The 20,443-nt window shown below is 39.0% G+C and overlaps 1 protein-coding gene and 1 pseudogene across 5 annotated transcripts in view; one reads left to right on the forward strand and one right to left on the reverse strand.

Moving 5' to 3' along the window:
- CDHR1 (cadherin related family member 1) overlaps positions 1-20,443 on the reverse strand; it is a 532,835-nt gene that overhangs the window by 120,867 nt on the left and 391,525 nt on the right. The window lies entirely within an intron of this gene.
- Positions 5,272-5,425, forward strand: LOC122789500 (annotated as a pseudogene).

Raw genomic sequence — 20,443 nt, forward strand, 5'->3', positions numbered from 1 at the left:
CGAGTGGGGTATTGTGTCGAAGCCTTTGCAAGGTCAAGGTAGGCTGTATGGACTGCCTTTCCTCATCAATGGCCTTGGTGACTATTTCGAAGAAGTCGACCAAGTTCAAAAGGCATGATCTTCCCTTGACAAAGCCAAACTGGGTCGGGTCCACTGTCTGCAAGTCCCCTATATCTTTGTTTATGAGCTCCATTATGATCCTCTCCATAGCTTTGCAGACTAGACTTGTTAAGCTTATGGGGCGGTAATTACCAGGGTCCGTGAGGCGCCACCTTTGTGGAGTGGGACCACAGTTGCCGTACGCCACTCCTTGGGCACGTATCCTGTGGTAAGGCTGAGATTAAACAGCTGCCTTATGTGCGGGTTTAATTCCTCATTTAGCTCGTGTGGCACACAGCCGGGGACACCATCCGGTCCCATTGATGCTGTGTTTTTAGCTTTAGAGAGAGCAGCTTTCACCTGCGCATTTGAGATGTCCGGGAGGCTACACTCGGCTGGGATAGTTATCTCTCCTTTAGGGGAGAGGGGTGAAGTTTGCACTGAACCTGTCTGCCAGTATGTTGGAATGTCTGTGGGTTCAGTGATTTTTGTATCATTTTGGACTAATTCTGAGCATATCTGTGAGTTTCCACCCAGGTTCCTAACATAGCTGAAAAAGGCCTTATGATTGTCCTTTGAATCCATGGCAATTTTTCTCTCAAAATTGGCCTTAGTTGATTTTATGAGTGCTCGTATTTTTTTACTAATAATGATCAGGGGTGACTTCCCTTTTATGGATTTTGTTCTATCATGTAATAGCTTTCTCCTCTTATTGTAAAGTTTGTTAATGGCTGGGGTCCACCAGACTGGACGTTTGCCCTTTGTGGAAAGAGTCTTGGTTTTATTTGGGATTGCCTGATCCATGCAGTCCTGGAGGTGTTCATAGAAGGCATTTGTAAGGGCTTCCGCAGCTTGGGTTGTGGTTTCCTCTGACTCAGGGGCCTTGAAGGATACCACACCAGTCTTGAGTAGTGTGAAGTTTGCTTTAGAGAAGTTCTTCACTATGGTCTTTTTGTTTGGGGTGGGGGCGGGATGTGGATTTCCAGTGAGATTAGTTTATGATCAGATCTCACCAATGAGGGATATACTTCCGGTGTGGAGCATTTTGTCCCCATGTTTGTGACAATGAGATCTAGTATATTTTCTCCTCTCGTGGGAACAGTGACTAGCTGTTCCATGGCATTTGAATTTATGAACTCCAGGAACCGTTGGGCTAGAAAGTTAGGGCTTGAGTAATGTTCCCAGTCTATATTCGGTAGTTGAAGTCACCCAATATGATGGTGTTTGGAGATACATTTATACCCTCCAGTGTCTTCAGGAAGGCTGTGTGGGGTTCCTGAGTTTGAGAGGGTGGCCTGTAGCATGCTACAATTTGTAGAGCAGTTTTGCCTATGGTTAGTTGCACCTGGATGGTTTCCGAAGCTTCATGCGTTGCCACCAACCTGGAGGTGTGAGTATCCTTTATGAATATGGATACACCCCCTCCTTTTGTGGAGTGGTCCGGGTTTTGGGGCCGGAGCGCATGATATGAGGTAAAACTTAATAGTGCCGGGGTGCTCTCAGGAGCCTTGAACCAGGTTTCAGTTACAGCACAGACATCGATGTTCTCCATACTGAGAAGGGCCTCGAGTGCGTGCATTTTGAGATTTAGACTTCTGGCATTGAGCAGCATTACCCTCAATTTCTTCCCATTTTTGTTTTCTAGGGTGGTAGGTTTAGAATTTGAGCCTTGCCTAAAAAAGGCACTATGGGGGTGGCAAGAGCCTTAGCCAATATCCGGAATCCCAGGGGTGACAGGTGCAAGCCGTCCCTTGCGAAGCAGCGTGGCTTGTCAAGCATGTCATCCCAGGCAGACAGACACTGAATCCCCTTATATATATATATATATATATATATATATATATATATATATATATACATATATATATTATAATATTGCATTCAATAGCTTTATTACATGAAAGAAAACTTAAAGAAAATCAGAAAAATGTTAGTTTCATTCTTATGGTATTCTAAAAACCCAAGAATTGCTTATATAAATATATAAGATTATGAATATATGGTGGTGTTAGCTTCCCAGATATAGTATCTTATTCTGTTGCTGCAAATTTTAACTTAATTATACTCTGGATAGATTCAACTTACCATAGTCAATAGAAGACCATTCAGGAGCAGATTATACTAAGTTTATCAAATGTGATAAATTAGAAATATATAACAATCCTTTCATCTGGCTAATAAAATTGACCTTACAAAGAAATTAATTTCATTCTTTAGATTCTGTATATATAAAAGCAATTCTTGAAACAGGTAAGAATTGTTTCTAAAACTGCATTAATATCAAAATGGAGATTGTTATGCTTTTCCATTTCACACACCTCTAGATTTAAGGAAAGTCATAACAATGTTAAAATGAATTTACTAAAAAGGAATGGATTAGTATAATGGTCTGATTGCTTTGAAAAAGGAAAAGCTAAGTTGACAGATTATTTAATGAAAGACTATAAGCTGGATGAGTCTGTTAAGTAGTTAATGTTATCCATCAGTAAGAAACTAAATTAATTTTCTGATAAGAGTGAGGGGAAACAGAGCACTATTCTGCCATTATATGAATATATGAATGCTATCAGCAAAGGTAAATTGACCTATAAAGGAAGCTTTTCCAAGTTATACAAGTTAATTTTAAATAATAATAATGCTGATGCAAAAAAATCTGGAACTTTTTAGATAGTGGATTGCATGACTTAATAGATGGTAATAATAAAACTTGTTTTTTACTTAAATCAATTAGTCAAACTTTAAGTTTATACTGGAAAGTTTTTATGTGGAAATATATACATAGAATGTTTGTTACACAGTATAAAATCTCCATGTTTAGTGAAATGACTTCAGTGTTTTGGAGGTGTAGTAAAGATGTAAAAGCTAATTGCACACATGTTTATGGAGTATGAAAAATTAAATGTATAGTGGAAGAGATAAGTATGTTTTTAAGGTGCTATTGTCTAATAATTGTTCTTTAACTAGATTAATAATACTCATGAATATCCCCCTTCCTGTATCTGTAAAAGTCAAACAATAAGAAATAGTTTGGAGTCTTTTGGCAGTTGCTAGAAAAACCATTACAAAAACTGGTAATCAAACTCAGTACATACATTGAAAGAATTTTTAAATTTAACAACAATACTATGTAAAACTGAAAAAGGAGTGATGAGATTAAGATCTTAAATCATACTAAGACTTTTAGTGGTTGGGATAGCCTTGAATTGTTGCTACTGAAATACCAAGATTCTTAAGGTGTTACTTGTGTAAAATTACCATCATGATTCAATGTATTGCTAACATTGTATAACAGAATGTGATGTTGATTTTTTTTCCTTTCTGTATATATATATATATATATATATATATATATATATATATATATATATATATATATTGTAAATATGTTAAATCAATGTAAAATTGCAACTAATGAAAAAATGCTAAGTTTATACTCAAAAAATAAATTCTTGTCAGTCAGTCTCTCAGTCAACCAAGCAATGAATCAATTGACCAATTAGCTGTCAATTAATCATATAATAAAGCAATACAATTATCTGTTTTATGTTGTTCTGCAATATATGTTTTCACATTTTTGATTAGATACATATATAAAATTTGCTGTATATCTTTACATGCTTTAATGTATCCAACTTATTTATTTAGAACCCATTATTATTTTTCTGTGTTTCCATTACTGAGAATTGCATTTGTTAATTTGAAACAACATAGCCAACAAATTACTAAACAGGCATTATTGAAGTAATTAATCATAAAAATGTTTTATAGTTCACATCTATAACTGCATAAATGTTTACATTTTAAAGTAATGTTATGTATGGCTTACTCTAGCAAATAGAAATTGCTGTAGTGCTGATATTTAAATTAAGAGAGGACAGAATATAACATTTTCCATTTCATCCAGTTGCACAGAGAGCAGATATCCCATAATGCCAGCACAGTAAGCATTCCATTCATAAACCTTGTGTGCAACAAAGTTGGGCTACTATACTGCACCATGATGTACCAAAGTTCAACATGATTCATAGAAATTGAATACAATGGTATAGCACACTGTATGCAGTCTAATCCCACTGTGTAGCCTTAGAAATCCATGTAAGGAATTCACATGCAAATCACCCACCCCTGATTATACACAATTCAGAAATATTACATCATCAGTATACAGTCTGATTTCAGTGGAGTAAATGGAGAGACTACAGCTACATGCATATAGATGGTACAGCTCTTGTCCACTCAGTGATACATCTTCTCTGGTGATATGGTGTTCAATATACTGGTCTGGAATGTAGTCCTGCACTAAACAACTCCTTTGCACAGTATAATGGTGTTTCCCCTAATTCTGGCAACCTGCTAACATAACCACATAGTTCCCTACCCCACAGAGTGATGATAAAATTCTACCAATGATAGTTCCCATAACAACAGATCCCTTCATCTCTATAGTGCAGTAATGATCCTAGCTCCACAGTCTTGTCTAATGAATGAAACTTTACATAACAGCATGGCAGGGAATCACTGGCAACAAGAAGAGATAAATTATACCTTGCTAAATTGATTTTCTCTGCTGTGCTGTGCGTTATTATCATGCTACATAACACCCCCAATCTAGATCACCCATGTGCATAGTATAGCACTCTTTACTATATGCATCTGTATACTATTCACAGAGGCTAACAGACTTTCACATAATGAACTATAGTGAAGAATGGTGGTGTACAAATCTTATGATGCAAAATACAGTTATGCAACTGTGTACTATGCTTGTAAATACTCTTATGAATCAATAGCAAATGTACTCTGCTAATATCAGTCTCCTTATTAAATGACTTGCAATGCCAAGTCCCAACAAGCTGAAAAAAATAAGTCAAAATTGTAGGAAAAGAGCAAATGTTCAACATCATTCTTCTGTTTTAAACTTGTTTTTGTAGGGGGAAATTCCAGCACTCCCAAGTGGGGTTAAGCCCACCAAACTTATATACAAAAATTCCAAGATCATTATACCTCAGAGAAAAGAGAATGATCTGAGAAATGGCAATCTCACACTAAGTATATGTAAGTCCATTTCTTTGTCCATTCAGTCAGTACATTACAGTACTCAGCTTTACAAGTGCAACCATTCACACTGTTACCCAAGCATTCTCATCTGCACAATTAGACTGCTTATGATATGGCTTTGTACAGTGGCAGTATCACAGCCAATGAGATTTATCCGAGGCCTGATTATTGCTAATTACTAATCCCAGACTACTTACGATATGTTGTTTTGGTGATTCTAGCACAACAAAATCTCTAAGAAGGCAATCTATGTCCCATAACCTATGGTTGTGAAAGCTGAAAACAAGATTACTGTAAAAATGGTATTTAGGCATATGGCTCACAACATTTACAATATACAGTATGTGTAATATATTTCCTAATTGGTGGTACAGCAGTATGCCACAGGATCTCATGCCATTGCATTTGCTAATAATGGTCATCTAGTACTAAATCCATTTAAGTAATCTGTGCTAAAAACTCATTCAGTACTTAAATTGCTAAGTCTGGAATTTTTTTATCCCTCAATTTTAGTTAAGACTGTACTTTAATAAAAATATAGCAGCACCACAGATTTAGCCAACTTTATTTAAAGTCCAATACCTTCACAAATGTGCCACTTCTCTGTCCTTCAACCCTAACACAGTAACTCATACTGTCTAAAAATAATGTAGTGGCATTCTGTATTACTAGATTTTGTTTTAATTTTATCTTTTGAGTATTGGTTTCCATTAGAAATACAGAATCATTGGTTTTAAAGGCAAATAAAGATAACCAGTCCCATTTTATTCCTTAACTACAAGATAAGTAAAAGACTGTACTTACCTTTATTTTCATAAAGTAAATTGATTCATATAAATAGCTAGCTGTGGTTTACTGGCTCTCAAGAAGCCTGTCTACCATTTTTTAATGTGATATATAGATAGATGGATAGATGATAGATAGAGAGATAGGTACTGGCAGGTATAGGTTAAACAACAAAGAGACATTTGTCAAAATTATTTGCAAAGGAAAAAGGTGGTGCTGCATATCAATGACTGCAATTAAACTAACAAAATCAGCATTTCTGTAGGAGGGTAAGCCCTGTGCACCCTATACCACTGTATCTCTAAATATACTAACTCTGAAGCTGCAAACAAATTAGGGGTAAGGAGAAATTCTTTATGTTTATTGTTGCAAGCCAGATCAGTGACTCTTTAACAGTAATTAAACAACCACAGTGTTAAGACAGTGTTATCCAGAGATGGCCTCTGTATCAACTACCTTCGCTTTACTGATTGTGTATACCTCTGATGTCTGATTGAAATAAAACAATATCCAGAGTAAAGTATGTCTCTTGTTTTACACATATGCACTCTAGTCCTATAAAGGCAGAATGATGACTGCTTAACTTGATCATGACTAAAGGATCGGTCATTTTCATCCACAGTTAGCCACCTGTACCTAGAAATTATAGCCATTGTTGCCTGAATACACCTTAGATATATTGTTGTGGTAAAGAAAATAATAGCAATGGCCCCAGTAAAGTATTCCCACTTATTTCACACCAATGCACATTAGTCCTGCAAAGCCAAACTAATGATGGTTGAAACTGAGCAAACAACAAGAATCAGTTACCACTACCAACATACAGCCCTCTATCCAGTAATTATAATCACGTTATTAATGAAGTAAACTTTAGAAGTATGAATGTGATTAAAATAATAGTCACAGTAAAGTATTACAACTTTAGGAATACAGGAACAATAATAGGCAAGTGATCAGAAAGACCATGAAATACCTAAACGTAAAAGTTCTTGCCACACTTTATGAACACTTAATAGAGTTATTCTTCCAAATCAAGCAGGGACATACATGGTAAGGCTGGTATAAATTTGTCTTTACCCATTAAATCATGAAGACCAGCCTTACAAAGTAGCACTTTGCTTGACCTGTACTGGTAACTTATTCCATAGACTGGGAGTACATTGAGTTAGAAATCTCTCTCTCTCTCTCCAGTGAGTCCTGTATATTTGCTGGTGTAAATTTAGGTCCCTAGTATAGGTGCTTGTAGAGGGACAGTATTTGCAAAGAAATATTAGATTAACTAAGGTTTCTAAGCACACAAGTACACAATTGCCCTACCAAGCTTAGTACCACCTAACAATAGTCAGAGTAAAGTAATTTGACTTTGTTTCATTCAAATAGCAACCAAAGTGTTCCCAATTGCTTCACACAAATCCAGTTCTACAAAGTAAAAATAATAAGAAAATGACAACCCTCCCATGTGTCCAGTAATTAGAGATATTTTGCTGCTTGTGTACAGATCAGATGTCCAAATATATTAAAATAAAAATAAAGTGAAATAAAATAAAGGCCACAGTAACATGTTTCAAATCCATTTCATAAAAACATGCAGTTTTTTTACTTGTCATTGTAAAGTAGACCACATCAGAGTGCCTGTCAAGATTAAAAGAAAAATTCTCCATGCTACAGCCAGACAACTGTATCAATTAGAGCAGTGGATTAAGGTCATGAACTGTTAATGAGTCACTGTGGTACAGGGTTTTAATTCTCTCAGCCTACATTTACTTATTATTTGACCTTGAAAAGTCACTTAACCAACCAATGCTTTTGGGCAATTGGTAACTTGGGATAAGCTGCTTAATTATCTCCTGGACAGCATATCTAAAAACTACCTATGGCATTGCTGAGTTCTAATCTTTGCTGGGATTTGCATGTTGCTGTTTTTATTTTCAAACAGCAGACTGAAGCAAAACATTGTTTTTCTACATGCAGCTAGTACATTGGACTTAATATAGAAAAGTAAATGTTAGATGCCTTTGCAAGCAACAAGTAGAATTAATGTATATGGATTAAGAATCACTTCATATTATTTGCATTGTGTTCTTTCCTTTCTTCGGGGAAAAACAGGTTATCATTAAGGATGGATATTGCATATCAAAGCAAGTGGAGACAGCAGGTTAAGATCATAGCTGTCCCTTTCTTGGGGCAATTCAGTTGGACACTAAATATCCACTGCATACTTAAAAAAACAGTCTAGATAACTGGTACTACGAGAAAATCCAGTAATAAAAAGCCCACATAGTTGCCTGTAGCACAGAGCAGCTACAACACAGGGTTGTTCAAACTAGCATAACACTACACTATACATTGCACCTTATAACCAAAATAATAAATAAAAGCTTTGTTAAAATATACATTGTCTGGTTAATCAGGTATTTCAGCAAGTTTAAGCAAGGAAAATACATGATGAACTAAAATGAACTGCTGACAAATCATAATTACATTCACTCAGAAAGTCATGGAGAGTTATGGAGAGATCCCTGATGCTAAGGCTGGCATCACAGATAAACTTACTAAGCTGGGCATAAATCCCTGTGTCACTCGATGGGTTGCCAACTGTATTACTGACAGAACCCAGACTGTAAAAGTAGCCGACTCCAAATCCAGCTCCAGACAAGTGACAAGTGGAGTACCTCAGGGTTCAGTCCTGGGACCGCTCTTGTTTGGCATCTACTTCTCTGAAATACAGGCCAACACTAAGGGACTCTGGCTAACAAAGTTTGCAGATGACTGAAAACTGGGAGCCATTATTGAATCCCCAAATGATGTGGATATTCTACAAAAGGGCCTTACAGGAACAGATGCTTGGTGCCAGAGCCATGGGCTCAAGCTTAATGCCAAGAAATGTATAGTTATCCCCTTTGGGAAAAACCAGGTACCCATGAATTACCACATAGGTGGCAGTACACTAAACACTGAAATTGTGATGAGAGACTTGGGGACACGGGTGGATAGTGGTCTCACCTTCGATAACCACATTGCCACAACAGTCAGGAAATCCTTCTATGTGGCACACCTCATCACTAAGGACTTTTCATCCAGAAAAAAGGAGGCCATTGTCCCACTGTACTCATCCCTCATTAGACCCATTATAGAGTACAACGCCCCATTTGGTATGTACCTCACAAGACATCTGCAACAGCTGGAAAGGCCGCAGAAATATCTCACTAAAAGAATCACAGGCCTACAGCAGATGCCCTATGTTGGCCATCTGAAAAAACTCCAGCTATACTCTGTGGCATATCATCTACTCAGAGGTGAGCTCTGCTTAACATACAAGGCCATGTCAAACTCTGAGCTGTTGGACATGCTCCACTTAAAGAAATCCCAATCCCTCAGAGCTACACGCTCCAGTGATCTAAACCTTGTCATCACAATGAACAAAACATGCTGGAGGGATAGGTTCCTGACCCAGAGACTCCCCATACTCTGGAATAGACTGCCCATACATGTCAAGCAGAGCGCCTCCTTGGCCCTCTTCAAAAAAAACCTTGACGATTGGATGGAAGATAGGAAATTCACCCCAGGGATCACGTCAGTCACCCTGCTAGACAGGGGTCCAGGAAAATAAATATTGTGGGAAGAAATATCCAGGGAATTGTTATGGTTAGGCTTGTCTAGGCCCTAGGGCTGATAGCCTAGTACCAACCTATGAACCTATGAACCTATGAAACTATTTCTAGAAGACAGCAATTACCAGGACAGAAAACAACACAGGTTCATGGCCAGAAAAATCTGTCAGTTAAGACCAAAATGGTTTTATGACTTGGTTACAGCTGAATTTGGTAGCGGATTGCCAGAAGATATGATCTACTTGGACTGCAACAAAGGTTTTGACCCTGTTCCTCACAGGAGGCTAATAGAAAAAACATAGGTGTTTGGGTTAAGTGCTAAGAGGAATCAGATATCTGCATGCCTAAATTGCAGGCCATAGAATATTGTGATGAGAGGGACAATATCATTAATTAGTGACCTGACTACTGGAATACCACAGCATTATTTTCCAAACTATAGTATTTTTCCATGCATTTATCTCAGACATATCAGAGTGAGAGGAGGACAGGACCATCTTCTTTGCTGATGGCATAAACACTGTCATAGGTTTATAGGTGTGTACTAGGCTAATGGCCCTGGAGCCTTTACAAGCTTAGCCCATGGGATTACCCTAGCATTGTGTCACATGCCTCTGTCAAGTAAAGCCACTGGAGTGATCCCTGGAGTGAATTTTCTATTTCCCATCAACTCATCAAGGTTTCTCTTGAAGAGGGCCAGTGAGGTGCTCTGCTTGACATGTATGGGAAGTCTATTCCATATATGGGCAGTCTCTGGGTTATGAGCCTGTCTCTCCAGCATGTTCTGTTGATTGTGGTAATGAGGTTGAGGTCTCTGGAGTATGTTGTGCAGAGGGATTGGGATTTCTTCATAGCAGTGGAAGTTGGGGAGAAGAGTCTAGCAAAACATTTGAAATGGTGAATAAGTGGGCCATTAGGTGTCATGGAAGGGTAATGTAAACATATGTAAAATACTGTACTCAGGACACAACAACCCTGGTGAGAAGTATCAGCTGGGGGTGGAAATAGTGGCAGCAGAGCAGAAAAGGATCTGAGTGTGTTGATCCACAAGAATCTTAGAGAAAGGATAGTGGTAGCAGCAAACAGAATGTGGCGTATATCCTCAGGGGGAAACATATTCAAGAAATAAAGGGGAAATTCTTTCACTCTACTGGGTCTTGGTTAGATCAAATCCTTAGTACTGAGTGCAGTTCTGGAGGTTTTGTATAGAAACAGACATTAAGCTGCTGGAAGGAATTCAGAGAAAAGGTACAAGAAAGATCTATGAGAAGAAGGGGAGGGTATGATCAGAAGCTAAAAGAGTTATAACTCTTTCTACTTAAGACCACAAGAGATGGGAGGACATGATATTGGTGTGGAAGATCATGATAGAGGTGGGGGGGGGGGTGAATGTGTTTTTTCTGAACAGAAAAGACATATGGTGAAGAGAGGACACGGAAAGAACATTTTAGGACTAACTATTCCCTGGATCTGGAAAAGCAAAAGTACTTTTTTCATAGAAAAGGTTATGGGCACATGGAATGGACTACTAGAATGGGAAATCGGGATGGAATCTGTAGAAGCTCTGAAGAGGATATGAAACAGGTGGATAAAAGGGTAAGGGAAAGGTAGGGTTGGACTGGAATTAGAATGTTGAGTCATCTAAAAGGGTAGACTAGATAGGCTTATTTTAACCTTCTGCTCTTAAACAAATGTAATGCAATTCAACCCAAGAGCAATGGAGGAAGAAAAGCAAATACAAGAGTACAGAAATATGACACAATGCATAAAAACGTGTAAACTTCACTGTAAAATATTAGAAAATAAAGCAGATCAAGGTGCAATCCCATGTAGCTCAAATAATGTATGGGGAATCCTAAAAAGAGATTTAATCTCCCTCTAAAGTTCTTCAAAAAGTATTGCTATTGACAGCTAAAAAAATAAATTGTACATATCCCCCTTCTCAACACAAAAATGAGACCAAGGAAGCTGGTGTGACCAGATTATTTAACTAGTAAAATGAATACTTAAATAATACTTAAAACCTCATAGTAACCATTAAAACATCCATAATAAAACAGACACATTGAGAGCAGCATTGGACTACTCACCCATACTTCAAACTGCAGCATTAATGTCTCATTAGCAATCTGTACCAACCTGCGTAGCATGTCACTGCCCATTCTAAATGAACGTAAACCATTCCAGAAAGAAAGTGGATATATAGTGGTCAACTTAAGAACCTTCTTAAAGATGACCAGTCTGTCCCCCCTTTCTTCCTCCAAGCTAGAGAAAGCTGTAAAAATAGGTTTTCTTAATTAGTATGGAAATGTTCGCATTAAACAAATCAAGTGCAACCTTACTCAAATTAACTCTGTCAGATCTAAACCAGTATGGATCTTGGTCTACAGACTCCCAATGTGGTAAAATTCTAATATACAAGGAAGAAGCAGCTCATGACACTCTGTGATTAATAAAACCTCTGTCTGTTTCCATGGCCTTAAAACAATTAACCTGTCTTCAAACCAAAGTAGATATGATCTCTGACCAATCAATTACAACCCTAGGAAATATCTGCCTCAACCAAACCGAATCTCTTAAAATATGTGCTAATAGTCCTGTTTGGCACCACACCTAGGTCATTACTCCCCTAAATGAATAACTAGAAGTTTTACCCTACCATCCTATAGACACACTACTGTAACCATAAGCAACTCACACCACCTCATAGCCCTACCACCTTTCCAAATTATTTCTTATTCCACCGGTCACACTGACGCAAGTGATTCCAAGTAAATAAAGGAGTGTCCACCAGTCTTGCTGTACTCTGAAAAACCAACTAATCAAATAAACCACATTTATCTAACACGATTTAAAAAAGCATCAGAAGCCCATCTGCCCACTCTTTTAACAACTTCAATCGAAGAACTTTCTAAAACCAAATCTGTAGCTCTTCCTATCCTAAAAGAATGGTACAAGAATCACTCTTCCTCAAAATCCCTTGACTCATCAAGGCTTTCTTATGCACACTAACAAACTAACATGCTGCCACCACCTTGCCCTCAGTATCATGAAATACCAACCACCCTTTAGAATTACTCATACTATGTTACAACATGGCCCATCTCACTGGGCACAACAAATCACTCAGTAATGCCTGTAAAGCTACTTGCTGATCTGAGAAGCAATTTTTGCTGTCTTGGTAATAAAAGCATCACACCAGTACAAACTGCAGAAAAGTTCACTAGCTCTAAATGCTCCCATATAAATAAACACAGACAGCACTGACCACAAAACAGTCTCTAGTGAAGAGCACAACTTCACAAAGGCCTGATAACAAAAGTCTCAACAATAATTTTCTCAACAGAATCCTCTTGTCCACATTCCTTGCTTCACCATCTCCCAGCCTCTCAGAATCTGTAAAATTCCCCAATATTTTGTTACATGTCAAACCCAACAATTTAGCCATCACACCAAGTGCTGTCATATGCACCCTAATCATAAGTATTACCTCACCAAAACCAAATAATAACACAATAAATTTACAGACCATGGCCTTTGAGCCAATGGGAGTTGCTGTCTGAAATTCATAAAAGCTGAAATCACTGAAGTATAAGGCTTCCTTCTTTACCTAGAAAAGGACTGTGATAACAGCCACCCCACTACAGACTGCCAATGCTCCAAACTTCTTCTGGAACCGCCACTAGCTGAAACGATGGATTCTGTACCATGGAGTGAAATCAGTTGAACTGAAAATGAAACAGGCTGTTAGTTAAAACATTAGATTTATCAGGAACATGCTTGGCAAAATTAACTTCTGCAACACCTGTTACAACAAAACAGATCTTGCTGACTTCTTCATCAATGACTGAACCATTACCTCATTGTCTGAATGAAAAACTACTATCTTACTCCTCAGCTGCTCATACCACACCATCACAGCAGCCCAAACTGGCATCAACTATAAGAAAGACATATCCTTCTTCCAATTCACCCTTTAGGCCAGTCAACAGCAAACCATTGATCCTTAAAAATCATTGCAATGCCTAAACTCCCAGTCTCGTCACTAAACAAATGCTGACACCCAATTTTCCTTCCAAAAAGAAATTCCAATGATGTCCATAAGAAACGTTAACCAGATCTCAACATCCTGTATAACAAGGCTATTTACTCTCACCCAATGATGCTTCCTACACCCACCTTTCAACAGATTAGCCACTGATCTATTCAGTGTCCTGCCTGGAGTAATAGCTCTACAAGCGCAATTTAACAAACCCAGCAATTACATCGCTTCCTGTACCCTAACCTTATTGTTTCCTGCAAAACAGTAGTCTCTCTCTCTGTCAGCATAGAAACTTTACCCAATAGTAAACAGAACAAATCTTGTGACACATCAGTTTCTAAGCCTAAAATTTTCAATAATTTTCCTGGGCTTTTGACCTTCTACTCAGCTAATGGCACCACTGATCCTTGCACAAATCCTTAAATAAATGCTTTGCTTCACAACACTCCTGCTGTTATTTCACCACAAATAAAAAAATCATCTAAATAATGTACTGCCTGCTGCCTAGGGGATCTTTGTTGCCATATACACTGCAGACCCATGATAAATTTTTCAAAAGTATCACAGACACCTGCACACACCATCAACAAAGCCATATTGAAATAAAACTGACCTGCCAAACACATGCCCAATCATGGCCAATCTATGTCCTTAATAGGTAAAACAAAATGCAGTCTCGATGTCCAACTTAACTAGCCATGGGTCTGCAAAAGCCTCAACGATGCAAACTGTATCATCCAAGGAGGCATAATGGAGTTTGGAATCACTCCTGTCAATGTGATCCTTCACAGATCCACCTACAGGAAATCACAAGTGATGAATTAAATGAAATTCACTATCTCATTTTTTAGACACCAAACCTAATGGGGAAATCCAAAACTGCTTAAATGGCGGAATGTCAGAATGCCCTAAAGCCTTACTTGCCGTCACCTCTTTACTTAACAAAGCATGAGCAGCCACCTCATTAGGAGCAACTGATTTTAGATTGTTAAGAATCTCTTGACTGCCCATAACCCAAGAACAGATACCAATACCTATTGTAAAATGTAATATTAGTTCCCTTGCCCCTGTCTGATTCAGATTCTTGATGGGCAGAGCAGAAGGGACATGAACATTAATGGAAGAATATATCGGTTGCACTGCCTGGCTGCCCAAAAAAAGAATGGCTGGCCCTCTAATACCTTGACAACTGCTCCATCCTCTATTACTATTCATCAATCCCCCTTTTCCCCATTTTCAAAATGGGTTAGGGGGTGTCGTGTCAACTGTTGCTATCTCTCTGACACTCCACTGCCTTCTTTGACACTCATGCCTGACTGTTATAGGTCTTGTGTCATATAATCCATCTACCTCTTTGCTGGATGCCCTGTTTCCTCTTGGATTTTTCCTGTGTGAAATCTTCACCAAATTGTCTTCTGCTTTTCTGAACATGTGACTGAACCACCCTGATCTATTCTCTTTGAACCTTTCTGCAATTGGAGATATTTTGGCTTCTGTTATTATGTCCTCGTTTCTTCATCTGTCCCACAGTGTGCATCCTGTCACCCATCTCAAGCACTTCATCTCCATCACTTCACTTCCTCAATTGCACTGCTATTACTGTCCAGGTTTCTGTACTATACAGCAGTACTGGTCACACCACTGTTTTGTCACCTTACTTTTCAGCTTCTTTGGCATTCTTCTGTCATATACTATACCTAACACTCTGCCAGTTGGCTGCAGCCCCTCTGATTCTGACTTTGACCTCTTCATTCAGACTTCCTTTCTCCTCAACCACCCTTCCCAGATACCTGAACCTGTTAACCTGTTCCACTATTTTTCCTTCTATCTCTATTCCACTAGTTTTCCTTCTAACTCTATTCACCAAACTCCTTCTAAACCAACACAAGCAACTAAACCTACTTAGTATCTATATACCACCAGGAGACAACCTTAATACCCTAGAATCTATACTCCACTGGGCTTCCCACTCCTTCTCCCAAGACACTATAATCCTAGGTGATGTCAACATTGACTGGAACAGTATAAACTCACCAACAGCCACCAACAACATAAACCTATATAACTTCACCCAGCTCATACACTCATCCACAGAAATTGACAAGTCCACCAAAAGGGAATCCACCTTGCACTGTATCCTTACTAACCAGCCCAACACTGCTCACCAATGTGGAACTCTACCCATCTCCCTCAGTGACCACAATCCAACTTTTGTCCTTCGACAAAAACTTAAATGCACCAACCCACCCTCACTGCTATAAACCCACTCCCAAAAAAAACCTTCCCCTCAGAGCAGTTCTCAGAAACCCTAAAATCCTGCAACTGAGCTCCCCTAAAAACCCTCCCCATTGATACTGCAGTGCAGTACTTTAACTCCACATTCCTAGAAATTGTAAAACCAATTAGCACCACTCAAAACAATTAAGGTACGCAATAACCCTGCCCCATGGCTAAAGAAAACCACAAAGAACTTACTTAAGTATAGGGACAAAGCATGGACAACTTGGCGACAATACAAAAAACCCAAAACTAGACAAATCTTCTCTGAACTTAGAAATAAAGCAAAAAGGCAGGTCAAGATGGACAAACAGAATCACTATATTTCCTTACAAAGGAAACACAATAACAACCCACAGAAATTCTGGGCTGCAGTGAACAACATTCTTCCACCCAGAAAAGCCACTATACCACACCAAACATTGAAGGTTCAGCCCTGACATAGCCACAAACTTCAATAACTATTTTACCTCTTCCATAATGAAATTTGTAAACGATATATCACCCACAACCAAACCACAAACCCCAAAATGCCAAACTAACTCCACCCCTTCTCACTCAAACCAGTACAAACATCTACCATTCAAAAACTCTTAGCAAAACTTAAACCAACCACAACAAGCTACTAGCTGAATATCTCCAAATCGCATCCAAGGCCATTGTCTATCCCATCTCCCTACTCATTAATAGGTCTATTTCTGCATGCACCATTCCACACATGTGGAAAACCTCATATATCATCCCCCTCCACAAGGGTGGCCCTTCAACTGACCTCTCCAAATACTGTCCCATCGCGATCCTATCACCCCTATCTAAGATTCTAAAAAAGTGCATCCACCACCAACTCCTTACCCATCTACTAGCCAACAACCTACTATCTAAAACCCAACATGGATTTAGACCATCCTATAGCACCAGCAATGCTCTAATTAACTTTTACAATACCATTAACTCACACAGAAACCAAGGGAAACTGGTCCCTGCCACCTTCCTAGACTTATCCAAGGCATTCGACACAGTTTCCCACAACAAACTCCTTACCTGCCTCTCCGAACTCAGCCTTGACAACCTCAATCTGAATTGGTTCAATAGTTACCTAAGCAACCGCTCGCAATCTGTCAAATGGGTCAACTCCCTGTCACATGTGGCATCCCCCAATGCTCAATCCTAAGTCCCCTTCTCTTTAACATATTTACAAACAATCTCCACTTAGCAACCACTAAAACTGATATTGTCCACAATACAACCCTAATCTGCTCAGCACCCAACCTCCATCTTCTACAAAGTAAAGCCCAAGAATCCTTCACTGAAATAGAAAACTGGCTAAACAATTACCAACTGATACTAAACCCCCAAAAAACACAGTTAATGCTATTCCATCCAACCAAGCACAATGACCCCATCTTCACCATTCTCTCAGCCAATAACACCCTCATTACCCCATTAGTTGAGGCCAAGCTCCTAGGCATCACAACTGATCAACAACTCAAATACAACAAACACATATCCCAAACTATCTCTAAAGTACACAAGCTAGGATGCCTCTGTCGTAGCAAACAGTTCCTAACCCCCTCGAGTCTAGATCTACCATAGCCAGAACTCATCTTTTATCATCATTACTTTATGCCTCTCCAGTTCTAACCACCCTTAATAAAACCGACCTTACCAAACTCTCCATATGCTACAATAAAATAGCTAGGTTCACAACTAATGCTAAATCGCACTCCCACCACTGCCAATCCCTACTTAAACTACACTGGTTAGAATTTCCAAATTTACTATGCTACCATCAACTCATCATAGCTCATCAAATTCTTTACCATCCTGACAGAACCCTTGCCCTAGCTGGCATGTTAAATTTCCACAACTCCAACAGGACACTATGATCTAGTAACAAATCCCTGATTGAAGTCAATCCATGTAAGTACAGCTCTGCTGAAGCCCTATTCTCCTTTGAGGTCTCAAAAGCATGGAATACCCTTCCCACTGACCTCAGGTTACAAAATCGCACAACCATGTTTAAAGATCTCCTTAAATTATACCCCTGTTCTAACCCTGTCTGCAACTGCAATGACCCTACCTGAATCCTCACCCCACTGTAGACAGCTTACCACCCAAACCCCATGATGCATCACTTTTCACTGTCACATATGTGGATTTGAGTTCTCTGTATATATTATAAATATGTGCCTGCTTCGGATGCTCATGCTACACTGGCACCTATGTGCACTGTATATTTTTGTAAATATTATAAATATGTACCTATTTCTGAATACCTTATGTACACATACTGTACTAGTACTAGAAGGTATGTGATCACCTGACTGTACTATGAGATTGTTTTGCATTTAACTTTTTTCTGCAATATATGTTATTATTCTATCATTTGTTATCCAGCTTCTATTATTGCAATCAACTGTCAATTTTTATTAACCAATGTATTTACATTGTAACTTCTTGTAGCTTTTCTCCCCAGGACTCTGCAGAAAATGGACACCTAGTGTCCAGTCAAATATATCCTGGTAAAACAAATGTTAAATAAATAAATAAATCTCAGTTTTCAGCTACTTCTGATTTTCCCATTTTGCTACCATTACAACTGTCTTAGCTGTAGTCAGTTTCATTCCTTGTGCCTTCAGTTTTGCATTCTTTTACCCTGTCCTTTGCTAACGTTCTTGTTCAGAGTCTGGCTGTAATGTCACATCATCTGCATACAGCAACTTTGTTGCTCTATCCCCTCCAGCTTATTTGCTAATGTAGTCCATCTTTAGTATGAACAGCATTTCGCTCAGAGCTGAACCGTGATGCACACCCGCTCCCACTGGGAAACCCTCTGTAAGCCCGAACACTGTTTGCACTTGAGTCATCAGGTCCTTGTGCATAACCTGCACTAATTTTACCAATGTTTCTGGGATTTAGAACGACTGCAGGACTGCCCAAATCAGCTTTCTTGAGACCTTGTCATGTGCTTTCTCCAAGTCTAGGAATGCCCAGTTAGACTCTTTCCTCTTCTCTATCTTCTTTTCAACTATCTGTCTCACTGCAAACATCAAGTCAGTTGTGCTGTCCTGATCTAAAGCCAAACTGCTTATCTCCCATCTTACTTTCTACTACTCTGCGTAATTGTTTATCAGTCACCGTCTCCAGAGCTTTCATGCAATGTGACAGGAGTTTGATACCTCTGTACTGTCTGCAGTTGTGAATGTCCCCTTTGTTCTTGAACACTGGCCTTAGTATGCTTAATATCCAGTCATCTGGGATACACTTTTCACTCCACACTGCTGTGAGTACCCGCAGAAGACATTTCCCTCCTATCTCACCCAACATCTTTATCATATCTGAGGTGACCTCATTTGAGCCTGCTGCTTTCCCTGACTTTATTTTCCTTAGTGCTGTTCTTACTCCTTTGGTGGGCTCCTCCTGTTTTCTCATCACAGGCTGTGTCTGGGACACTACAACTTCTGTGGGTTTTTCTTCATTCAGGAGCTGTTGGAAGTACTCCTTCCCTCTTCCTTTGATGTCCTGTGGACTCGTGAGCAGGTTTTTGTTGGAATCACTTACGAAGGGTGTCTGACTATCTTCTTTATCTTTCTATCTTTTCCTTGCAACCTAATATAGTTTCTTTATGCTATCCAATGAGTCACTTTCCAGAAGTTGGCAGAGGGCCTCTGATGACTTGTTTTTCACTATTGCAACTCCTTTCTTAGCCTCTTTGTTAGCCAGCCAGTATTTCTTCCTACACTGGTCCGTCCTTTCTATTGTACACTTTTTCCTGCACTCCTTGTTACTTTTTTTTTCCCTGGACTTCTGCATTTCACACTAGCTTTCCTTATGTACCTTATTTCCATACCGGGCTTGGCTGCATATCTGTTCTGTAATCTTCACACAAACTGTTTTGAGGTGCTGCCATTCTTCTTCAACTCCACCTATTTCCTCTTCTTCTTAAGATGCTAGAGTACTAAGCAGTTCTTTGAACTGTTGTGTATTCTCTTCAGTCAACTTACAGCCTGGTGTCTATTGACCTTAGAGCCTTCTCTGACCATTGCTTGTAGCTGATTGTAACAACCAGTGGTTTTTACTGGGGGCTGACTTGCTTCACTGAGGACGACTTTACTATGTGTTGGCTTATATCAAGCCATTTCACAGACAAAAGTCTAGAATTGCCTCTCCTTTTTTATTCCTGTTGCCCCACCCATGTGGACTCAGGCAGATCTCATATCCCAGTCTGTCTGTCTGTCTGGATATCTGCATTGTCACCCATTATCAAGACTAATTCCTGTTAAACTGCTTTATCTAGTAGGTCCTGCAACTACTGTCTGAATGCACTCTTTTTCTCAACCTCACAGCCCTGCAGTGGTGCATTCTGACAACCCTGCTGTGGTGCATAGGCTGAAATTATGAACACTGCCTTATTATTAGGCTTGAGTTTGACTGCTGTGAGTTTATCACTAATTCTGAGTACATCAGTCACTGCCTTGTAAAGCTGATGCAACATCTGCTTACTTGGGAGGCGTATGACATCTTCATAACAATTGGATGAGGCCCTGATATGCACAGTAAAACAGCAGAA

Source organism: Protopterus annectens, chromosome 14.part0 (genome assembly GCF_019279795.1).
Source record: "Protopterus annectens isolate FY-2018-M chromosome 14.part0, PAN1.0, whole genome shotgun sequence".
Taxonomy (NCBI): domain Eukaryota; kingdom Metazoa; phylum Chordata; order Ceratodontiformes; family Protopteridae; genus Protopterus; species Protopterus annectens.